The 20,862-nt window shown below is 42.2% G+C and overlaps 1 protein-coding gene across 1 annotated transcript in view; it reads right to left on the bottom strand.

Annotated features, from left to right (window-relative positions):
• Positions 1-266: 266 nt before the first annotated feature.
• Positions 267-20,862, bottom strand: part of UBE3D (ubiquitin protein ligase E3D) — a 317,705-nt gene continuing 297,109 nt past the window's right edge. Inside the window, exon 11 of the transcript XR_009506230.1 lies at positions 267-281. The gene's annotated coding sequence lies outside the window, so the exon portion shown is untranslated. The remainder of the gene's footprint in view (positions 282-20,862) is intronic.

Here is a 20,862-nt window from a genome sequence, read left to right as displayed (position 1 = left end):
GAATGCTGTGTCGTGGGGAACGGGGACCCTCAGCAGAGGCTGCAAGTCCAGGGGACGATGGGGTCACCGAGGAGCCCCAGAGAATCAGCAGCCCTGGTGGGAGCAGAGCTGAGAGAGAAGACGGTGCGAAGAGAACAGATGGCCAGCAACTCCAGCCAGAGGTACCTCCAGAACAGACACAGTGAGACTTCACAGAAGGCCAACCGGGCACACCTACCTGCCTGCCCTGTGCCATGAGGTTCCCGTGTCGCGCAGGCCCCGCCGGAGCTCCTTCCTGGGTGCTGGAAGGAAGAAGGGAGAACACGTAAGCGGCTACACCAACCCTGATAGGGGGCGTGAACCAACAATGACTGAATTTAAGTCCTGATTTAATTAGTGATTGAGGAAACCCGAAGTGGCAAAATCATGTGTTTTCTATAGGTGATTGGCGGCTGATGAGTTCCTTAGATTCATTTCTGGGAAGCTACTTCTATTTCTACCCACGAGGCTGTGTGCACACAGGGCTCAGAAAACAAAGGTACACACCGAATGCAGTGGGGAAATGGAAGGAAGAAGACATTGTATTAAGTTGGAGGGCAGATTAGGCCAGTATTTATAACAGGATTTTTAAAAAACTGTGCCTTAATGAATTTATGGGCTTTTGACAAGTAGAAATGAGGTGGAGGCATTCCAGATGGCAGAAAAGAGATGGATCAAAGCCTAGGAAATGGGAGGAGGTGGGAAATGTTCAGGAAAAAATGATGGTCCAGTTTGGCTGGAACCTAAGCTCCTCTTTAAAAATTCCACACATGCTCTGCCAGAGCCCTGTGCTTTGTGCCTCAGTGACGGGAAGCATTTTGTAAACATCTCCGGTATGAAATATATTCGGAGCTGAGTGATGCCTGGAAACATACGCCCGTTCCTTAGGAGGCCTGTTGCCTCTGTCTGCTTCCTGTTCCTTCCTGCACACGTAGTAAACAGACTTGTCACCAAATGATGCCTCTAGTGGGAAATACTCTTCTCTCCTGCTCTGTGTGCAGCCCTAGCCCACAGGGAAGGGATCTTCCATTCGTATTTCATCCTTTCATCAGATGCTTGGAAAGCTTTCACCATTCTGCCTGTCCTTACTCCTTGGATGGAGGCATGGCTACTACAGTGGAAGGTGGTGGTTCGTTGGTTGTGAGGTGGCGGTCCAGGTATTTTAATTTTGACAAATCTCCAAAGGCGATACAGATCTCCTCTTTTCCTTTTTACACTTTCCTTGCCTCCCATCCATTCCTTCATAGAAATTTAGAACACTACCTGGTACATATTTGGTGTCTATTAACGATTTGTTGAATGAATGAATGAATGAATGAGTTGACACCCACACCAACCCATTTTTCAGACTGCAGCATGCAATGGAATCAGCAGGAGGGCTTGTTAAAATCTAGATTGCAGGAATTCCCTGGCGGTCCAGTGGTCAGGACTCCGCGCTTTCACTGCCGAGGGCGCGGGTTCTATCCCTGGTCGGGGAACTAAGATCCCACAAGCCTTGTGGGGCAGCCAAAAAAAGAAAAAATATATATAGATTTCTGGGTCCACCTGAAGAGTTTCTGATTCAGTGGGCCTGGAGCAGGGGCTGAGAACAACCCCCTTCCCCCCAGCCCGCTAACCCCTGCCAGGTGATGCTTATGTTGTTGGTAGGGGGAGGGGGTACATTTTGAGAACCACTGGTCTATATATAGATCAATACGGAAATCCCCTGAATACTTTGACCATAACCCGAAACTGATTGGTACCTTTGAATGTTTTGTCTACCATATTCCTGGAAGCTTTTAGAAAAAGATGTTTCCTTATGTTTTCTTACGTAAGTTATGAGAGCAACTTAATAGCATAAATTATAGCCATTGAAAACCGTTTCTGGAAGACATGGAATTTTGATTAAGAATTCCAGGAATTAGAGACCTCTGAATAAAATGTTATCTTTTTCCCATTCAGGGGTTGATGTTTTAATGATGCAGTAAAATTTAAAAAGCCATAGGACTGCTATTATTTTACCTTGCACTGGCCTTCTTTAATTTCACAGCAAAGCAAAAATCAGGCCACCCCTTCTGGAGTGATTGAGAGTTGGATAAAGAGGAGTGTTTCTGTCCACTACCTGGAGGAGAATCCATTTTAAGAATCTGGGACTGCCCTATTGTCTTTTTACCCCTACAGGGAAAACGAAACAAAACCACATTGTTTTCACATTATGTCAAGTACCCATAAGAGGCCAGGTTTTTGCCTTGTTTTCCAGGCCCTTGTAAAAAGTCCAGAATTGCTTAAATAAGAAAATCTTCTGTAAGAAAAAAAAGTTTTTTGGTTTTTTTTTTTAACTTTTAAACTCTAATGTTTAATAATCACGTCGGGCCATAGCTCTCCTTGGGAAGATTATTCTTGAACTTTCCTAACCTGTATTTCTAATTCTATTAGTTATCTGCAGAGTCAAAGACATCCAAATTTTGTTGGATCACTGTAAATAAAAAGGATATACTTTATAATGGTTTACCATGTGGATTCTCACTGCTCAGAAATTTAAATGGTCAAATGTCCTTGTTCCTGCAAGCTCCCTGACAGCCATTAATTCCAATTACACCTAACTAAACATAGATTTTAGAATTCAGATACACAATATTTGAGCTACAGAGGCATGGCTTTTTCTCTCTCAGAGCCAGACTACACATGAAATTCCCAATAAAATGTCTGACACAGCTCTGAACAACACAGCTCCTAAAATTTATCTGCAAGTCTGGTTTTTATAGTCCTACAGTGGACAGAAATGAGGCTCCTAAGGGCAGAAAATATCATTGGTCTGCAGAAGTGTTCATTGATCTGGCCTTTTTATTAAAACTCTCACTTATTTAGGTTAACATAACTTCTTCCAGACTGAGACTTCAGCTTCAGATTTCTTTTCCTTGCTGTATTTTATAAGACATGCAAAATTAAATACGCCTATATGTAATTATTATTATTTGTAATTGCAGGTTGTATTTTGCATGTCGATTGCTCCCTGCTGCCCCAGTGTTCCATGAGTATATGTAATTTTACCTTATACTCTAATTACACTTTAGAGAATTTTCCATTTATCTGCCAATGGGTTACTTTATCAAAAGGCAGGCAGGCATAGATATCAGAGGCCTTCACAGCAATAGCAAAAGCAGAGCTTGATTAAATCACTTTTAGGAAAGGAAAACTAACCCTGTTTTCACATAATTTGGTAGAAATTCATAACTCGGTCTCCCAAGTGAATGGAGGCTAGCAGAGGCGGGTGGAAGTCAGGAGAGGGGACAGACACAGAGCTCAGGCTTGAGAGTGGAGAGCATCAGAACGGATGAGGGTCAAGACAGACACGGAAGATGCTGGCAAGTGAGTAACAGGACCAAGAATAGCAGAACACGGCTGCAAGTTTGGGAAGCAAGGGTGTAGGATGAATGGGATGGCCGGGGAAGTAAGGGTACCAGGTGAGCACGCAGAGGGGCCTGGCAGACTTATCGGGGGAGTAGGAGGGTGTGAAATGGGCAGATCTGTGTAGAAGGTAAGTATCAATAAATCAAAGTTAGAGTCAGAGACTGGCAGCTAAGGCTACGCATGTAAAACTAACGGAGATGCAAGAAACTGAAGATGGAAACAGAACAATCTATTTTGACTCTCCTAATGAGCCTTAATTAACAGCTCTGGCTGAAAACCTCCCGTGACAGAACCCAGAAGCCTCTAGAGCAGCTTGAAGAAACTGTCAGGATGCGGATCAGCTGTTAACTGAATACGTAGCTTGAGTTTCCTTTAGCCAGTTGTTTTCCATTGTGTGGGTAAATGATCAAAGGTGTGAATCTGAATCATCAGCAAGTAAACCGGATGCAAAAAAAAAAAAAAGCTAGGAATTGTATTTATGTTACTAGCAGCAACCTTCTTTAGGGAGGGTTAAAATTAATATTTCAGGAGATCTCATTACTAAGTGTTTAGAACCATCTCTGCATAAAATTTTGAATTCCTCAGGCAAGGAAGTAGGTTAGATGTAGAAAAACCCACCAGCTGCCCTGTAAGTCGTATTCACCTGTCGTTTTCAAAGATGAAAGAAGGTGGAATTGAAGCCTTAAGTCAGTGGCCCTCACCCAGGTGGCATATTAGAATTATAGAGGAAGATTCTGATCTGTCCAGGGTAGAGCATGAGCGTCAGTATTTCTTAGAAACTCCCCTGGTGAATAGAAGGGCTGGGAACTACTGCTGCGTGGAAGAGACCTCAGTGAGAAGAACACAACTCTATGTGCCACGATATTAAAGTATGTCCTAGGAGGTAGCCAGGATTTCCCAGGACCTCATGCAACCTTTGATTTTACTTCTTTGTACAAAAGAAGGCATATGGTGACTTTGGCCAATATCAAGAACATGGCTCACCTCCTGAGGTCACTATGACTCTTTCAAGAAAAAGAAATATGAGAACTTGTTGCTTAATCATGCTTTGTGAATATATCTGATAAGTTTCAATCGTTTTGTAGGCCAGTATTGATGGATGTTGTTGCACCTCTGCTCATTACGAGATGTACAGCCTAATTCCTCCTCCCAGTTTCTGAGTGTGTATCCAGTGATTTGATGTAACAGAAAGGGGAGAAATGTCTATATTTCCAATAGATAAATGTAGCAGTGGGATGTTTTCACCAAGGCAATTGTTAAGAAGTAAAGAAATGGTTTCATACCCAAGAGAAATAGATATTACAACAGAAGAATGCTTTATAAAAAGTAACATTGGGAAAGGGAGGTAACACAAACTTTTGCAGACTCAAGAAAGTCATTTTGAGCCAAAAACAGAGCTACCAAATGATCTAGCAATCCCACTCCTGGGCATATATCTGGAAAGAAATGAAAACTCTAATTTGAGAAGAGTTCAAATGCACTCCAATGTTCATAGCAGCACAATTTACAATAGCCAAGACATGGAAATAAGCCAACTGCCCATCAGCAGATGATTGGTTTAAAAAGATGTGGTATATATATATATATATATATATATATATATATATATATATATAATATAAAGATGTGGCATTTTATATATATATATATATAAAATGGAATATTACTCAGTCACTTAAAAGAATGAAATATTACAATTTGCAGCAACATGGGTGGACTTAGAGAATATCATATGAAGTGAAGTCAGACAAAGACAAATATTATATGACATCACTTATATGTGGAATCTAAAAAGCAATACAGATGAATCTATAGACAAAACAGAAACAGACTCACAGACATAGAAGACAAACTTGTGGTTACCAAAGGGGAAAAGGAAGAGTGAGGGGCAAATTAGGGGCTGGGATTAACAGGTACAAACTACTATACATAAAATAGATAAGCAACAAGGATTTACTGTATAGCACAGGGAACTATATTCAATACCTTGTAATAACCTAGAATGGAAAATAATCTGAAAAAATACAAATATTATATACGGAAAACTGAATCACATTGCTATACACCTGAAACGAATACAATATTGTAAATCGACTATACTTTGATTTAAAAAAAAGTCACTTTGACATAGCAACAATGTCTAACAAAAAATTAGAAAATGTTGGTTAATAAAACATAAGTTTATAAATATGGCTAGAAACTCGACTAACTTTGAGATCATGTGTGCATATTAATTGGTTGATGAACACTAGCCATGACCTACAAATTTAAATGGAAATAAAAATCCTATCAAGGATTGGATAAAAATAAATCTTTAAGTCCTATGAAACACTATATGCATATGAGGAGAGTAGTAGCATAATGTCAGCAGGAATGTTATTCATTTTGATTTCTGAGTTAAATTGTTTCCAGGTTCCAAGGTTACATACCAAAGGGATAGAGTATTCAAACTTTTCTAAGGTGTAAAACCCTCCATCTAATAAAAAATCCTCCAAGAAAACACAATAAATAAAAGCCTGCCCTGATTGAAACTGAGCTCTGGGTATAGAGCTCCACGTTTAACTTCCTTTCGGCCCCTTTGAGCCCTCGTCCACCAACCTGAAACCAGACTTTTACTTCCATCTCTCCCTCTCATAGATTGAATTCTTTACTATGAGGTTCTTTGGTTTGATTAAGTAAAGCTCCACTAAATCCTCCTAGAATCAGAAGGAGGAAATAATTTCCTTTTAAGCTGGGACCCCTGCTACCCGAGATATTAAAACAACTATATTATTATTTGGCAACAAGATTGGGATACTATTTAAAAAGAAAAGTGCTGAAGAGCAGGCAGTAGAAATCTAATTTCAAGTGTCTCGGTAAGAAAGTCTACACTGAAATTTGAATGAACTCAGTGCAAAAGGACTTGTGCAGAAAACAAGGGAGGACAAAAAGGAAGGGAAATAACCCCATGCCAGACAGTGTGCTAGCCGGTTACATGCACCAGCTGACTTAACGCCACTGCAAGAGCAGTTACTATCTCCTTCACACAGATGAGGAAACGGATGCTTAGAGAAATTCAGCAATTTGCCCAAGTTCTCACAATTGGTAAGTGGCAGACCTGGAATTTGAATCCAGGAATATCTCACTCCCATGCCCTTCTTCCCCACCGTATTGGCAAACAAGGGGCCTCCTGGGAATCATATTTTGAAATCTATTTTGAACTCAAAACCTAGTGACAACATGGGGAACATAGCCAATATTTTACAATATAATAACTGTAAATGAAATATAACCTTTAAAAATTGTGAATCACTATATTGTAACTTATATAATATTGTACATCAACTATATTGCAATAAGAAAAAAGATTTTTAAAGAAATTTATATCTAGTGAAATTCAAGTATGAACCAGGTGGTCTACCTACAATTAAAGAAAATGATTGAATTATTAAAGAAACACTTCACAACAATCATCCTGCCTCCTGGGATTCATATGGTAAAAATATTTCATCCAATATTAAAGTAAATAAATGAGAGAGAAAAATCCAGCCAGAATGATATCTTAAGATGTAAAATAGGGTCACAACCTATAGAATGGAGGATCTATTGCTAGAAGAAAACAAAGGAATCAAATGTCTCCTGCCCCTTGTAGTTCCCGATGGTATTAAGGACAAGACAAGAAATGGGTCTAGTTTGTTGGTACATGGGGTCCAAGGAAGGACATAGGCCAGGATGCTTCTTCATTGTGGTAACAAATTCCTAAAGAGAAAATCTGAAGCTGTAGCCTAAAAAGGGTGATAAATCGGGATAACAAAGCAAAAAATGATATACCAATTGATGGGCAAGAGATTAAAATGTAGAACAAGGTATGAAGGGGAGCAGTGGGAGTGGGGTGTGTGCATTTGTGGACCAGGTATGTCCTGCTTCACCAAAGCCCCTGCTCTAGGAGTTATTCCCAGTCACAGCCTGGTGATAAAAGGGCTAGGAGGCCCCAGCCACAGGTGGCAGTGCTTATTGAGTGTGATTCTCCCAAGCAACATAATTGTTCCAGGGACCATGATGGTGGGGGAGGGTGAGAGGCAATCATATTCTTCTTGTAGAAATGGGGATGCTGAGAGCCTCAGTCTGCTGTAAGACAAAGAGAAAGGAGAGCACCTGAGTGAGGAAGTACTGGAAAGTCCATAAACCGATTGCGAGCTCCCCAACACTGACCCAGGGCCTGCTCTTTCTAAGGACCAGTTGTTCAGCATTTTCAGGACTTCCATGAGGCTTCTCTGTAGCCTTAATAATCACACTTTTAAAAACTGAGATAGTCTGAGGAGGTGTCTTAGTCCATTCAGCCTGCTATAACAAAATACCACAGACTAGGTGGCTTATAAACAACAGAAATTTACTTCTCACAGTTCTGGATGCTGGAAGCCCCAGGTCAGGGTGGCAGCATGGTCTGGTGAGGGCCCGCTTCCGGCCAGGTCGCAGACTTCTTGCCGTGTTCTCACATAACAGAAGGGACTAGGGAGCTCTGTGGGATCTCTTTTATAAGGGCACTAATCCCATTCGTGTGGGCTCCACCCTCATGACCTAATCAGCTCCCAAAGGCCCCACCTCCTAATACCATTACATTGGGCATTAAGATTTCAGCATATGAATTTGGGGGGGGACACAAACATTCAGACCAAATAAAATAGCAGTGACTAAAGTGAGTGGCCTGGGTGTATTACAGAGATGGAATTCTAAGGCCCTTAGATGTTTCCATGCTCCTGGCACTCAACTGATAAGGCAAGCTTGGGTTGGGAGAAACATTTCACTCTCTTTCCTTTTTTACACCAAGAAAGGTAACATGCGGTTGCACGAATCCATTGCTTTGGAACATCCCTCACCTTTGGTTATCTAGGCTGCTTAGATGGTCCCTACTCCTGCCTTTGGATGAAAGAGGCTAAAGGGAAAGCCTTTAGATAGATAGGTCATCCAGTCTCCCTGAAGTGGGAGCCCCAGAAGGAATCTGTAGAAAATATTTGCCTGGAGGACTCTTATACCTAGGAATTCCTACAGTGATGAGTTCTTTGCACATCCAATTACACAAAATGTTTTCAAATGAGACAGGTTCACCTTGTCTCAATATTCAAGGCCAAGAGCATCTGAAGATAAAAAGACCCAACAAATTGAAGTTGTTTGAAAAATATTTTTAAAATAATAAGCATGATAAGTTAAAAGAGGAATTCTTAAGGAAAAGATTAGAATATAATACTCTCCATAAAAATCCTGAAACAATTCTCAAAAATAATTCAAATGGGAAGGTACAATTGAAGGGCTTTTAGGGCAGGTTAGTCATGAAAGGCAGAGAGCAACCATCCCTAAAAGAGAGCTTGCTGTACACCAAGGAAGGGGCAAGAGAAACACAGTCAGCCTATATGAGCCAAGGAAAGGCCACAGGCAGTCAGAGAAATTAAAGAAGCACCCAGTTTGTATTTTGATCTTGTTTCAGCATTGTAGGACATAAATATTTCCTTCATGGAGCATAAAATAAGGGATTTGGAAGACAAAATCTTGATTTTTTTGGTAAAGTCATTTGACATCGAAATGTCAGAGTTTTTATTTATGTGGATATGAATTTGAATAAGTGCATTGGTGTTCTATTGCTTCTGTAACAAATTACCACAAATTTAGTTGCTTAAAACAGCATATATTTATTACCTTACAGTTCTGTAGGTCAGAAGTCCAGTACAGGCTTCATCAACTGAAATCAGGTGTCAGCAGGGCTTGTATTCCTTTCCGGAGGCTCTACGGGAGAATCTGTTTTGTTGACTCTTCCAGCTTCTAGAGGCTGCCAGCACACCTTGGCTCACAGCCCCTTCTTCTGTTTTCAAAGCCAGAAACATCCCATCTCTGTGACCCGTTTTCTATGACCACATCTCTAGGAAAGGGTCTTTGATTTTAAGGACTCATGAGATTAGACTGGGCTCACCTCCCCATTTCTAGGTCCTTAGCCTTAATCACATCTGCAAAAGTCCCTTTTGCTATGGAAGGTCACATAGACAAAGGTTCCCGGAATCAGGCATGGACATCTTTGGGGAGCCATTATTCTGCCTGGATCTTCTGCACAATGAGTTAAGCCCACAGGTATCTTCAAGTTGTCCAGACACCATCAGATGCCTAAGCCTTCTCCCCAAATTGATGAGGCATTTTCCTTTCCCCTTGTAATTCATAACTTCTAATGTCCTTCAAGCTGTGTTCTTTAATTTACTAAAGGAAATGGTGCCTTCTCCCTTTCACTGAATAAGATTTCACTCAGTATACACTTGATATATTTGCTGTTCCTTGTACTCAATTAAAATATTGCACTTAAGAATTTGGTTTTTTGTCCTTTGTTGATCTGTAAACACAACTGCTGTATCAGACACTCTCCCAGAAACAAGAGCTGTATATTTAACTCTCTTCAGATGATTTCCACACCATTTCTGCATCATGGAGATAGAGGATTTTATTGATGCTTTCATCATTTAACAAGTACATGGTAAAACAAGTATATATTTTATAGACAGAAAACAACAGATACTTTTGTTTTGTTTTGTTTTTTAAATTTTTTTAAATTAATTAATTTATGGCTGTGTTGGGTCTTCGTTTCTGTGCAAGGGCTTTCTCTAGTTGCGGCAAGCGGGGACCACTCTTCATCGCGGTGTGCGGGCCTCTCATTATCGCGGCCTCTCTTGTTGCGGAGCACAGGCTCCAGACGCACAGGCTCAGTAATTGTGGCTCACGGGCCCAGTTGCTCCGTGGCATGTGGGATCTTCCCAGACCAGGGCTCGAACCCGTGTCCCGTGCATTGACAGGCAGATTCTCAACCACTGCGCCACCAGGGAAGCCCCACGTGTTTTTTTTTTAAGTCAAGCTATCAAAACACATCAAATTAGGTGAAGTTGGAGAAAAGAACTTTCCAAAGCAAGTCACTAAAAATGTCCTTTAGAAACCATTTTTGTCATGTCTAAAATACAATTTTCCACACACATGCTTTTTCAGAAACTCACTTGCTGCTTAAAATGAGGTACCCCATTGATTATCACCTTAAGTTCTCTACTCGGCAGAGAAAGGTCACAGATGCCATAGGAGATTGGAGCTGGAAGGAAACTCTGAAATCTAGTTTCTCCGTTTTACAGATGAGGAAACTGAGGCTCCATAAGGTGAAAAGAATGAAAGCATAAGAATCGCATTGGTTTTACGGGTTGGATTTCCTGTGAACATGATTCAGAATTAGGATGGAAAGGGAAAGATACTCACCCTCCCAGGCTTCCAACTGACAACACTTTTTGTTTGTTTGTTTGTTTTACTGAAGTATAGTTGATTTACAATGTTGCATTAGTTTCTGGTGTACAGCAAAGTGATTCAGTTATACATCCATATATTCTTTTTCATATTCTTTTCCATTATGGTTTATTACAGGATATCGAATAGTTCCCTAATCTATACAGTAGGACCTTATTGTTTATCCACCCTATATATAATAGCTTGCACCTACTAACCCCAAACTCTCAATCCATCCTTCCCTTATTCCCCTCCCCCTCGGTAACCACAAGTCTGTTCCCTATGTCTGTGAGTCTGTTTCTGTTTCCTGGATAAGTTCATTTGTGCCAAATGACAACACTCTCGTCCACAGCTTAACCTTGAGAATGGGTGATGGCCACACGCCAGTGGAGAAGGCAGAGGATCGAGGGGTGTCACTCACGCTGGGGGGCTGAGCACAGCGACAGTAAATGAGAGCCTGTACGAGGTCCTGAGGCCAACCGTAGTTCAGCATTGTTTCCCCCAAAGAGTCTAAGCTTCAGTTAAATCTTTTCAACCACTGCTTGCTTGATTTTTAATAAATAGGCAAGCTGATCATCTTTCTTCCGAGAATTTTATTTCTGGTGCTAAAACGAATTGAAATCAGCATACTATGTCATTGTACCTTTTCACCTGAGCTTAGAAACATGCCGGAGCAAACAGCTAACCTACTCTCACAGCCTTTACCCATCTCTCACCTCTTCCTCGACCCTCTCCTCACACGTGTGACAGCAGCCAAGAAGCTAGGCAGTGTTTTCAGTCATGACTCGCTCATGCTATGCACCGTCAGGCTCTGAAATCTTCGTTCTCACCCATTCTCCTGTCTCAGATCTCCTACACCCGAAGACAATAGGAACATGGGAAAATATACAGGCTCATTAGACAAACACAACATCCCATCACATGCAATGATAAGTTTAATCCAGGCTTACTGCCAGCAAAAGTTTCACACAGGATTCACTCCCGTGTTTTCACTCTCCCACTGTCCCCAATCACAGGAAAAGTCTCCAGAATGGATACCGTCTGGGCTTCCTGGATCAGAATTGGATGTCTGTTTCTTTCCCTAGATTAGGAAAGTTTTCAGCCATTGTTTATTTGAATAAGCTTTCTTCCCTTTTCTCTCTTCCCCTTCTGGGACCCCTGTAATGTGCAAAGTGGTCCATTGGATGTTGTCCCATAAGTCTCGTAAGCTATCTTCACTCTTTGTCATTCTTTTTCCTTTTTGTTCCTCTGATTGGATGAATTCCACTGCCCTGTCTTTGATTTCCCTGATCCTTTCTTCTGCTTCATCTATTCTGCTGTTGAACCCCTCTATTAAAATTTTCAGTTATTGTATTCTTCAGCTCTGTGTTTTTTCTGGTACTTTATGTATTTTATATCTCTTTGTTGAAATTCTCAATTTGTTTATGCACTGCTCCCCTGAACTCACTCAGCATCCTTGTCACCATTATCTTGAACTCTATCAGGTAAACCACTTATCTCTATTTCATTAAGATCTGTTTCTGGCAATTTGTCTTGCTCTTTTGTTTGGGACATATTCCTGTTTCTTCATTTTCCTTGACTCTCCATGTTGTCTCCTGTACATTAGATAAAACAGCCACCTCTCCCAGCCTTGACAACGGGTGGTCTCACGTAGGAGATGGACTTTATCCTCTAGCCCACCCTTGCTCTCAGTTGTCTCTCATATGTCTGTGATCGTCCAACTCATCTCTTTTGTTTTTAGTGGCTCCCAATATTTGAGGGTTTGCCAAGACCCAACAGTGTCCCAAAGGTGAGGATCCCATTCAGTGCCTAGACGTAGGCTGATTGGAAGCTGTACCCTCAGGAGGCAGCTGGGAAAGTATGTAGTTAAGCCCTTTCCAGGGAGAAACTGGGAGAAGGGCTTTTCTTACCTGCTCTCTCTGCATTAGGCTCATGTATATAGTTGTGAAAGAGGGGTGCTCTTGCACCTGTTCATAACCACTTCTTTGCCTGCTGGACCACGAACGGAAGCCCGATTGCTATCAAAGCCAGGCAACCCAGGGACCCATCCCTTGGGCAACAGAGCAAAAACTGGGGTACAAGCATGTGTGCAAGCTCTTTCCAGGGAGATACATGAAGAGGGCTATCGGAAGATAGCAGAGGAGATGTCCATCAGTTTCCCTGGTCTCCAAGAAGGATTGCAGGCAGCATCTAGACGTGGGCTAAATTAAAGTCTGATCCCCAGGCAGCAGCTTTCAAAGAATGCAGGTGGAGCTCCTTCAGGGAAAGACTGGGAGATGGTTCATCTTGCCTGCTCTTCAGGGCAGAGCCCTGGGGAACAGACACAATGAGTGCTTATGCCCTTGTAAACAGCTGCTCCTTTGTTTGCTATAGTCTTGGCTTTCAGAGCTAGATGTTTTGGGAACCTGTCTCTCAGGTAGGAATCTTAAAAGTTGGGACGCTGAGTGTGGGTTCCAAACCCCTCACTCATCAGAGAGAAGCTGGGAGTTGGGAGGCCCCCCATTGTATGGTGCTGGGCCAAGGGTGTGGTTTATGGCAAGGGTGTGTCTGGCCTTTTCTACTCATCTCGATGGGGGTATTTTCTCATTTTTCTATTGTGTAGGAGTCCCTCAGTTCGTTTCTGGATTTCTTGCAGATGTGATTGCTCTGTGTGTGGCTATAGATGTCTAGCTGTTGGTGTGTCCGTGGGAGGAGAGGTGTTCAGGAGTCACCGATATCAACATCTTGGTCAACCTCTCTCTCCTCCAGAAAGTTTTTTTTTTAGTTCCCTGAGAATCTCTTTATTTCCTGGGTCCTTCCTGCAAACAAAGGCTTTAGAAAGTCTGAAAGAGCTGAGGGTCAAGTTGGGAGAAAGGGCAAAAGAAATCCATACACAGGGCACACTAATATTACAAAGTGGTTTATGAGAAGTGATCTTTTACAATAACAGCTTCCTGCTGTTCCTGCTGCATCTCAGGCTCTGGGATGGATGCTGAGATACAGTGGGGAAAACACAAGCCTGGTCCACGGAGGTCTGAATCCAGTGACAACTCACCAAAACTAAATCTCATGAAAAGAAATGGTCTGCATTTAAGGTTGAAACGAGCTTTATCACCTGGTTTGGACTGGAGGTCAAGACAAACATTACCACCTGATGTGAACCAGAGTTTGCTCATGTACATACATTTGTAGGATTAAAATGTTTTCTTTTCCATTTTTTTGTCTCCTCTATAGATGGGCTAAAGATGTCTTTATCATCTGAATAATTTCCTGAACCCAAGGCAATACCAGAAATATAGTATATATTCAATAAATCTTTGATGCATGAAAAAAACTACGAAAGAGCTTCTGCTCTAAGATTTATTTTTTTAAATTTCATCCAGGAAGGTCCAGGATCCTTTAAGATAATAAAGCTGACATAGGATTGACAAAGACAAAATAAAGATCTGTCAAAGGAACTACGCCGGGAAGGGCCTATAGATGATCTGGTCACTAAAATTTTGAATAAATAGAGTGAATCAGGTGGTGGACAAGCCAAGGTAAGAAACAGAAGGTCTGTGGCTCATTCCCCAGTGTCTGACTGCTTACTGAGGCCACTGTGCATAACTTTCCACTTGCCAAGATTCTGGACCCTTTTCTTCTAAGCCCTTGGGATCATCCCGATCCCTTGGAATCAATTTATTACTCATTGAATTCATCCAGTCCAATATCCCTCTTTTGACTCTACCTAGTAACCCTCTCAGGCCCAGACATCCTTGTCAGAACTCTCCTTGCTGGCATGAACTTCCCTCCACACTGAAATCATAAAAAGGAATAGGAAAGAGAAAAGGAGCCCCTCAAAAAGACAACAAAGGAATAGTCCTAAAAGTAGGAGAAGTAATACAATGTGCTATCATGCAAGGGATGTGTTATAAAAGGGTGTGGGCAGACTTCCAAGTAGGGTGCAAGTGGTTAAGAGAAAGAACTTTGGAGACTCGCTCTGGTAAACAACTCTGCTCTTTGCCAAGTGGGTTAACTTGGCCAAATTATTAATTTCTCTGGGTCCTAGCTTCCATAGATGAGTCATAACACCACTTACCCTCATGGCAGTTTGTGACGGCTAAATCAGTGAATACATTTTAATATCTGGCACACAGTATGTTCTCAAAGTTGGCTAATATCATGATAATCACATCACTTAGTCCTTGACCCTTTCATAAGTGTATGGACATATATAAAAGATCTTAAATTTTCCCTTAATAATTACCAAGCCAATGCCATTTTTCTTTCCAAGGGACCAAAAAAGTATTAGGATATAGGAAAGGCGCCTGCTTCATCCTCTTCATTCACAGTAACACATATTTCTTCCTGGAAGAGAGAGTTTGACAGATTATGATGTACAGATGTTGTCAGGAGGGCAGAACAACCTCGCAGTAAATCAGTTTTTAATTTGTGTTTTTGGAAAATTGGGAAAATGCTTTAAACTGTTCCAGCGACAGAATGCTTTCCCTTTCCTCAGTGGCAGCAACTCCCCCAAAGAGAGCAAGCAGACCTGGTCCTCATACTGTAGATGGGGGCTGGGGAGCCTCATCTTCCAGTCTTTAGGCTGGGGAGGCTTGCCCCCAGTGGAGCCACTCCTGTCGCGTGAAAAGTCATACCTGGGCCTCCTCTGAGCAGCAGTGCTGAACACGCCTGGGTTACTGTTTCTGCCCTCACATCGTCTCCCCTGCTCAGTTCAAGCCCCTGGGTGATGACGATGAAAATAAAATGGGAACGGACAAGAATCTGGCATAAGGGATGGAGAGCCATCAAACACAGCTGGGTTTTAGACTTTTCAAAGTTGATGCCAAAGTCAGTAACAAGAAAAGACCAGATGATGAGTTCCTAGGAAGGTGACTCACTGGGCAGAGCAAAGGAATCTTGAATGGGAGCCTAGAAGCCTCAGATGGTGAGAGTGCCAGGGAGAGGATTAATGAATAAAACAAAAAGACAAATCCTGCTCAGAAAAACCAGGCCACCGAAAGCACCAAGAAAGACTGAGTGACAAATGAAGTCTCTACAGCTCTAGTACAGACTGTGTGCCCAGGAAGTCTACTTCAGGAAAATGCTACTGGGGGACATAAGAGACCTCCGGGGCCAGGTGGCCGAGCAGTTTTAACCTGGAACCAAATAGAGGAGGGAGTTTGCTTGTCAGGTAAGCAGAGGCACTGAGAGAGAGCAGTGCATGAGCCCCAGGTAGACTGCATTGTTGGTTGGTGCCCTGCATCTATTCCTTCTTTCTTCCTTCTTAACTAAATCTCAATTTCTTTCCATGGATTTTTTCTTCCCCTATACAGTCTCTGAGAAGGCTGACCCCATCCCCAATTCTAGGATGGGTCTTAGCTGTCTAAAAGCAATCCCGTCCTCCTTTCCAGAGGTTGGTAAATTGTCGTGTGATCCACTGAGACCAGGGAGAGGCTTCCTGGGGCTTCTGCTAAAGCTCTACCCTGCCTTCTGGAAGACATTCTGGACATTCCTCAAAAATTGTTCTTTGTGATGCAAGGCCCAGAGCTGTTGCCAACCTGGGAATGAAGTCAGTCCACTAAGGAGCAAAGAGCTAAAGAAATACAAATATAGGGGGCAAGGGCCGTGGGATTAGGTCACTCGGAAGCCGTCTTACCTAGGATTTCCAATTTCACAAGCCCATAAAATCCTTACGGTGGAAGCCAGTTTGATTTCAATGCTTTTGTCATAGGTGATAGAACACCCTGAAGAAGAAGAAAGAGGAGAAGGAGGAGGAAGAGGAGGAATTATATGTAAGACTCAGAAAAATTATTGCAACTTGCAATAAATCATACTCCAGCTCAGGTCTAGCTGACTTTGGAAGCCTGTCTTTGCCCACTATCATTTCACACTGCCTTTCTACTGGTGAGCAGAGAGGACTGCATGCTTCATTTCCTGCCTCAGTAGGGTGTGCCCTGGACCTCCACACCAGCTGGTAAAATAACTTTTGCTTGAGAAAACAAGGGGCTGTATATAAGAGGAAGGGAAAGAGTCCTAATCCTGGAACCCAATCTTGAAAGGAGAAGCCCAGATCCTATGGAGGTGGCAGAGGCAGAAAGTGCTGGCTTCCCTTCTGTTCTCTGGCTTCCCTGGGTCATGTTTCATCACAGTGCAAATTCTGGCAGGAACGGGAAGGAAATTGCTAGCAACTCCTGTTCTCAAGGCCCTAGCAGAAACAAGTCGATGGAGAAAATAAAATGTGACCAGTGGAGTCAAATAGGTGGAGAAATTGATTGAGTACACTTTTGCAAAAAGAGCAGGGAAAGTTGGACCCTTAACTTCATTTGATTTTATTTTCCTACCCTTTAAGGCAAGTGAAATAAGGCATATATTTCCCCAAACTTTAAGTCATGGAAATTCAGTATGAACATGCCTTTTTATGCACTAAGTACTTTTTCCTTGGAAAATGGTTTATTAACTGCACAGGCAACTTGATTATCAAAGAACACTTTGATAATACAACTGAACATTCTATTGTCAGGAATGTAGTTACCTAAGACGGAGTTAGCATAAGTAATACAGTTACCTGATGTAGTAACAGGTGGAAAGAGGCAAGAGCGTCTATTTTAGAGTAGCTTCCCTCCCTGCCCAGCTCAGAAGGTTACCTCCTCCCCCCAAGGCAATGGAAGACAGAGATTCTGATTCCTCCAGCTCCAGGTAGGGAAGAGATGAGTGGGGAGGGGGAGGGAAGGGAGGGCACTCCTGCCCCTCCCACGATGGAGCGCCCATCACTTCCCGGTAACAGAGGGTCTGCATGCCACCACACAGTCCAAGATTCTCATACAAAGGCTGTAACCAGGGGTAGAAGTCACATGAGAGACGTATCAGACACCACAATTCCCTTACCTCTCCTTCCATGGGACTCATCTGGAAATACCCAAACTTCGTTATACTCACTGATCCTTTTTTTTTCTGGCCGTGCTGCACAGCTTGGGGGATCTTAGTTCCTTGACCAGGGATTGAACCCAGGCCCTCAGCAGTGAAAGGGCAGAGTCCGAACCACGGGGCTGCCAGGTAATTCCCCCTCATTGATACTTCTGCTCTGCATTTGTGCTCAGCAGTTACCTGATCTCACTGTGAATCTGTGAGCCCAGACCTCAGGTGGGTCCCAGCGCTGCCTGGCAATCCTGCTACATTTCCCCTATGCAATTCACTCCCTCACTCTTCCAATGATTCACTTTTCTCTCCTTAGACCTCCCACATTCCCCTCCCTCCTCATTCTCAACCAATAGCTTTGCTTCTTACTTCAATGAGAAAATAGAGGCAAACAGAAGAGAATTCCATATCCTCCCATTATCAAGTTTACCAATTTTTCATACATAGCAACGGACCTTGTGCTTATCTAGGCAATCCCTCCCCTTGTACACAGAATCTCAGCCCCTCTCAGCTGCTCTTAATTGTGAAAGAGCCTCAAGGGGTTGGTGAGACTCCTGAAAATATATGCAAAACGTCCTGTGTATAAGTATTTTATTCTGAGGAAACGTTCATAGTTTTCATAAAAATCTCAATCAAAACATTTAGCTCCACTATTCTAAGAGCTAGTAATTGCCATTTATTGAGCCTTCACTATGTACCTAGTACTAGCATGAATGAGCTAAATTAATTCTTTCTTTTTAAAATAAATTTATTTATTATATTTATTTATTTTTGGCTGCGTTGGGTCTTTGTTGCTGCAAGTGGGCTTTCTCTAGTTGCAGCGAGCGGGGGCTACTCTTCCTTGCGGTGTGCGTGCTTCTCGTTGCAGTGGCTTCTCTTGTTGAGAAGCACAGGCTCTAGGCGCACAGGCTTCAGTAGTTGTGGCACGTGGGTTCACTAGTTGTGGCTCACGGGCTCTAGAGCACAGGTTCAGTAGTTGTGGCGCACAGGCTTAGTTGCTCCGTGGCATGTGGGATCTTCCCAGACCAGGGATTGAACGCATGTCCCCTGAATTGGCAGGTGGATTCTTGACCACTGAGCCACAAGAGAAGTCCAATGAATGAGCTAAATTAATTCTCAATGCAATCTTCTGATAAAAATATTACGTACTGAGATACCTATATCACAGGTGGGCAAACTGACGCTCAGATGCTCAGAGAGTTTAGATAACCTATTCAAGGTTGTACAGCTTGAGTTGCAGGGCTGGGATTTGAGCCCAGACAGGTGCTAAAGCCCATCACACTAGGAGAACTGGCCACCAAGGTATAAGGGATTTAGGATTATTTTTTCCTTCCCCTCAACTTACCTTTGGAAAACTTATACAAAAACATATATATAAATTCTCATAAAGGAAATGCTATTTTACAGTCAAAATTATTCTAAGAAAGCACAAGGCTGGGGGAGGTGAATGGCTTTACTTCATAAGTAATTTAAATGATATATTGTTTTCTACATTGTACATCATTTTTTAATGACCTATTATGAGATATTATGCAAATGAAAAGTTATCAGCCTTCCGTAAATAACAAAAAAGTACCTCAAATATTTAATCAGTGATTTATAACTGCTCAAGTGATCCAAGAAGGTAATTTAGCCTCTTCCTTGAATTCTGTGTATTTGGACAATTAAAACATTGTTTGGTTTACATTCTAAAAAGCCAAAAGGTAGGTCACTACGATACATCCTTACTTGTTACACCTTGGCTGATATTTATCCTCATGTTATGTCTGCAGGTCAAGGGACACATGCTCAAGACATTCAACTGCCCTGCCTTGAAGCTCATTTGTCCTGGTTCTCAATGAAGAAAACTAAATATTGCTCTGAAAATAAGACTGCCAAAATGTAGCCACCTTTCCACTGCTTCATACTGCCTGGTCTTCATTTCTTGCATTGCAGAAGTCACAAGCAACATATCCAACTATTTGGAACAGATAGAAGCATTTTCTTGAGTTTCTACTATTTGTCACAATACACAAAGTCTTTGAGAATTCTTGTCTTTCCATGTAGTAGGTATGTTCCCAGTTATAAGATGATGAGAGAGGGATTTACTCCAGAAAACTAATCCAGGGAGAAATCTCAGTTCTCATGCTCTGCCTCTTTGCAGACATGTTTCTATATCCAGGAAATATATGACCAGGGATCCCTAGACATAGGTGCTCTTCAGTCTTTAGCCACTACTTACACCAACACCTGGAAAGTGCCAAATCTATCCCCAGATCTCTCAAACCTCCCAGTAAGTTCCCTTACCCCTTACACTCCACACTCCAGCTATGCTGAGCTTTGCCATTCTGAAAAACCATTCTGCTGCTGCTAGATTTGCTGCTGCCTCTGCCTGGAACACCTTTCCTTTCCTCTTTCTCCTCCTTTATTTGACCAATTCTTCTTCCTCAATCACCACCTCAGAGGTGCTTTCCTTGAGCACTCCCCACCCCACCTCAGGGATAGGTGACATCCTGTGGCTCCCCTAGTGCCCTATTTACTCTTAGCAGCAAACTGTTGTTGTGGCCTACTGTCTGTCCCCCTTGCTGGACTCTACCATCCTTGGGACAAAGAACTGTTTCTGCCTTGTCAAAATGTTCATCTTTTATTGTAGCCCAGTGCCTGGACTAGAATAGATGATAAATAACAATTACTTGTTGAAGGAATGAATGACTGTCCTCGTTTATCATTATCCTCTGTTTAGGGCTACATGCCTGTAGATGCATGTAGGAAAGAGGTATGTAGAAGTAAGTGATACAGGGACACAGATAAATTTAAAAAAGAGAGTGAGAGAACAAAAGCCTTACCTCCCCTCTACAGGAAAGAAGTATACTCATCAGGTGAAAACTGCCCTCCAAAAATAATCACTTCCCTCTTCATCTTTATTTCTATTCCTCCTCCTACACCACTACTTCACTGGTCCTTACCATATGCCCTCCTCCTTTCTCATCATTTTGTTTTTGCCATATCTTCTACGGCCAACTCCTGATCATTCTCACAACTTGCCTTTCTCTCTACTGTCTTCTAATGACCACTTTCATCTGATTCAAATTGTCTGTTTCTATTTAGATGTCAAAACAGCATGGAAATAATTTTGCAAATAAATGTGGTGTACAACACATGGCACACACTAATTTGTGCCTTACAACACTAACTATGATAACAAGATATATTTTCTAGGTATGCTGCCAGAGGACACATCCCTTGATAGCCTGCTCTGGTGTCCAGTAGGACTTATGTTCATGGGTTCAATGGGATGGTAGCAAACAAACAAAAAAAAACCCC

This window comes from Balaenoptera ricei, chromosome 12, assembly GCF_028023285.1.
Source record: "Balaenoptera ricei isolate mBalRic1 chromosome 12, mBalRic1.hap2, whole genome shotgun sequence".
Classification (NCBI taxonomy): Eukaryota; Metazoa; Chordata; class Mammalia; order Artiodactyla; family Balaenopteridae; genus Balaenoptera; species Balaenoptera ricei.
This window is presented reverse-complemented; position numbering and strand designations above follow the sequence as displayed.